The sequence below is a fragment of the Lepus europaeus genome, chromosome 10 (assembly GCF_033115175.1).
Source record: "Lepus europaeus isolate LE1 chromosome 10, mLepTim1.pri, whole genome shotgun sequence".
Classification (NCBI taxonomy): Eukaryota; Metazoa; Chordata; class Mammalia; order Lagomorpha; family Leporidae; genus Lepus; species Lepus europaeus.
Window position 1 is genome coordinate 17,810,480 of NC_084836.1, and position 4,462 is coordinate 17,814,941.

A 4,462-nucleotide genomic window follows, 5' to 3' on the forward strand; every position below is an offset into this window, starting at 1 on the left:
AAAGTTAAAATTGCCTTTTCACTAATACAGTTTTTACTCTTACTTTTCTGTAAACTAGTAGATCACCTACCTGATGTATATGTCATATCCATGCACAATGTATAGAGCTCAAAAGTGAGGGTTAACCAACAGTTGGATGATTCCATATAATTTACCAGGGCTGCTTCTTTCAGTCTTGTGATAACCCAGTGAAGTTTGTTATTTTGTTCCCATTTTACAGATGGAAAAACAGAGTCTCTTGAGTTTCAAATGATGTTCAAGGTCACCCAACAAGTATGTGTAAGAGGCAAGATTCAAGCCTGGGTTTTCTTCTGCACTTCCTACCACACACTCTCTTCCCAGAGTCCTTTTTGCATATATGATTGAACTAAGTTCTCACCACTACCCTGTGAATATTAGTAACCCTCTAAAACCCTCTTATGTTTTATAAATCTTTCTTTTTGTCCCCCTCAGCACACTATTATATTGATTTTTTTACCCTGTCTGAAATCCCATGGATGCCCCTCCACATGGCCCAAGAAATAGGGCAAATCCAGACGAGGTTTTGCTTCCAAGTGAGTCACGCTAACCTATCTTGTCAGTAGCAATGGCTCTGAGTCTTTATCTGCCCACAAACTCTAATTAATGATCATTTAACTGTACTGTCAACTCTGTTTAAATTTGAGTGATACCAGTTGTTGCTTCCTTAGGCCAACCAATAGCAACAGGGGAAGGCATTCATGCATGCCGTTGTGCGGGTGGCTCTGGGCCTATAGCAGTCCAGTTTAATGGGCATTCAGAGCTCATTAGTGAGGAAACACATCAGGAGTGACCGCTCCGGTGCCACACGTTGCAACTAATAGCCCTGCCGAACAGAATCGTTTCTGTTTCTGCTCACTTGTTGTGAAATTCTTTCAATGTCAACAAGTGGTCGTGTCGGCAGGAGCCCGCCATCCTGCCCAGCAGTTTTATCCGTTGCTCTCCTGAGCCAGACTTGTGTCCTCCTCCATTGTCCAACCCCACAAAGGAGCCTGAGCAATCACAAAGCCTTCACAGCCATTCATCATCAGCTCACCAATTCTGCGGGCAAGAGTGCCCGCCAAAGTTTAGGCCAGTGCTGCGGGCATGGTATGTGAGGGTCTGGAGGCAGGACACTGGGCCTGTGCTCTCTGCCTTGGGGATTTGAATAGCAAAGACATGTAACCCTGGACTTCTTTATCCAAGAGAAAATCAAAATTATGTAATTTTCAAACATCAAGACGTATAATATACAGAATCAGGCTAAGAATGTACTTGGAGCATCACAGAAAAATTGTAAATGTGGAAAGATTGGGTAAATTATTTCACTAGGAATGAGTATTCTCTAACGAAAGGGGAGATTTTTGAAGTGTCTACTCAAGATATGCATATTCTTTTATTGATGAAAAACTTCCCACACTTGCCCAATATTTAGAAATGAAAGTTACCCATAAAATGTTACACAAACTGTCTAAGTTGTATTAAATTTTGATAAACAAAGGCAATACTTCTGTTTGTGGGATATGTTTTAATCAGGTAGTTGATTATTGGTTGTATTTTCTTAAAATACAGAAGCACCAAAATAGTTTTCTTTTTTTTCCATTTGCATGAGATATCTTTTTTTTAATTTTTTAACTTTTATTTAATGAATATAAATTTCCAATGTACAGCTTATGGATTACAATGTCTTCCCCCTCCCATAACTTCCCTCCCACCAGCAACCCTCCCCTCTCCCACTCCCTCTCCCCTTCCATTCACATCAAGATTCATTTTCAATTCTCTTTATATACAGAAGATCAATTTAGAATATATTAAGTAAAGATTTCAACAGTTTGCACCCACATAGAAACACAAAGTGTAAAATACAGTTTGAGTACTAGTTATAGCATTAAATCAAAATGTACAGCACATTAAGGACAGAGATCCCACATGAGGAGCAAGTGCACAGTGACTCCTATTGTTGACCCAACAAATTGACACTCTAGTTTATGGCACCAGTAACTACCCTAGGCTCTCGACATGAGTTGCCAAGGCTATGGAAGCCTTCCAAGTTCGCCGACTCTGATCATATTTAGACAAGCTCATAAAAGACAGGGTGAGGATAGTAACCAATGATCCTAAGAGTGGCATTAACCAGGTCTGAACAATTATACAGCATTAAGTGGGGAAGAGGACCATCAGTACACACAGGTTGGGAGTAGAGCCATTGGTGGTAGAGTAGAGGTTATGATTATGAAGAAATGAGGCCCAAGTGCGCTAGACAGGGTCTAGAACAAAGGACAGAATCATTATTAGAGGAGCTAAGAAAGGTGCTGTCTAAGCTACAAGTAATTTTTCTGATTGAGAGGCAAATAGAACCTGATAGAAGGGGCTTGATAATAATCTGTTGGGCTTTAGGCCTTGTAAGTTAAGAGGCCCAGACCTATCTATCTCTTCACATGGGGTACATCCTAAGGGAGGTGTGAACCTCCTAGGGGAAGGAACTCTGTTGACTTTCATTACTTAGCTGGCCTGGGAGGAGAGCTGGCCAGGTAAAGGCAGGTGGCATCTCTAACAAGAAATTTACAGTTCTTCCTTCAATGTTGCTGACCCTCTTGGCCGTCCCCTCAGCTGCAGTGGTCACTTTGGAAGTTGGGCTGAGTGAAGGGCTTTTCAGCTTAGAGCCAATAAGATCTGTGGCTCTGACCTGGGCATCCTTCGACTCCAGGGCAGGTCCATTTCCAGTGATCCAACTCTTGGCAGAGCTGCCAGGGCTCTTCACAAGTTGACTTCTGCTGAAGCCCAGGCTTACCACATTGAAAGCCACTGCAGTGGACTGGCCTGTTGGGTCTCCTTGAGGGCAGATCACTTTACAGATCAGCCATTAATAGGCCTGCCACCCATTGCTTCTGATGCCGAGCTTTCTTTTCCTCCTGGTTTGTGTTAAAGCAGACCAGAGGATGCAAGTCAAGGGAGTGCCCAAGTCCCATCTCTAATCTTCAGTGGCCTGAACTACAAGTCTAGAGTCACAGGCATGTTCTGTAGTAGTTTTTCTAAGGTAGACAATGCCCATGAGGAAAATTATATTCTCACTTTAAAACTTTCTTTCCCTTTGGTCTGAAAGGGAGGTTTTTTCTGCTTACTGTTTACTTCGCTGATGGCGAAGTGAATCTAGCTATGAGATTATTATTTAAGCTCTTATTTTGGCTATGCTATTACAGAAATATGTTAGCCATCTCTTTTATAAGGTCTAAAGATTAAATTGTGCGTCCTACAGATTCCTTCCTAATAGAATTAGTTTCCTACCTTGAGGAGAATAGAGTTGGGCTTAGTATAGTATAGTATAGTATAGTACAAGTTGGGCTTAGAATAGAGAAATGAGGGAGCAAGTCCTAGATCGCTTGCTGACAATAGCAATATTACATGAATACTTAGCAAACCGTTTCAACCATTAGATAACAACTTAAGAAAACATTTACCAGAAGGTCCAATGCCTTCTATAAATTTTAAGAATCATGTATTTGAAAACACCCCTTAAATATTTAATATGGTGTAGTTTGTTTAACCAGTAAACTTAAGCACAACCATATAAAATGTTTTTAGTTTCTTTCTACCAACAAGTATAAAACATATGATGCAGAGATTCAGGTCACATGAATTAAAATGTATCTTTGATTAATTTCAGCAGCTTAAATTTATGAACAATCTTATCTATAAGCCAATTAAAATAAAATTCTTAATAAAATTTTCCCATGTGGACATACAATATGTACACACATATAACATAACATAATAGACCAATACAGCAATTTTAATAATAGCTTTTAAAATCTTTAACTCTTTTTGTCGATTGCCAATTGATTTGAATTGCTTTTTGTTTTTAGTAACCTCAGTTAACCATACTTTCTCTCAGTTGGTACTGTTAATACATTATTGGCTTCATCTGTTTACAGAGCCATCCCAAAGTACTGAATACAATAGAAGTGGCTGGAAAAAGTCCATAGGAACCTATAGGAGGACAGCTAAACACAGAACCAACAACGCTTTAGTTTTATGAGCAGCAAATCATATATAACTGTGGATGACAAAAGACTTTAAGTTGCCATGTTTAAAATTATAAACTCACCAACCAATAAAATATGGAACGCTTCATGAATTTGTGTATCATCCTTGCACAGGGGCCATGCTAATCTTCTCTGTATCGTTCCAATTTTAGTGTATGTGCTGCCGAAGTGAGCACCCAAAAATAGTTTTCTAAATACCACATTTTAAACTCTTGAGAAAATGCCTCATATTTTAAGTAAAATAACAAAATCTCTTCTTGAATGCAATAATTCCTTCATTTGTACAGAGCTACCTGAAGAAGGTGCATATTTTAAGTGTTTTTATATTTAAGTAAGCAGGCAATCATATGGGTGATAAGGATTATTCCTAAGCTCACATGCCAAGCCGCAATACTGTCTTGTATAAGCCTTCTATGCCCAGC

At 39.4% G+C, this 4,462-nt stretch overlaps 1 non-coding gene across 1 annotated transcript; it reads right to left on the minus strand.

Annotated features, from left to right (window-relative positions):
• Window positions 1-4,109: 4,109 nt before the first annotated feature.
• LOC133769213 (U6 spliceosomal RNA) lies at window positions 4,110-4,216 on the minus strand. Its single transcript, XR_009867116.1, has one exon. It is a non-coding gene; the product is annotated as a U6 spliceosomal RNA (small nuclear RNA).
• Window positions 4,217-4,462: the final 246 nt, after the last annotated feature.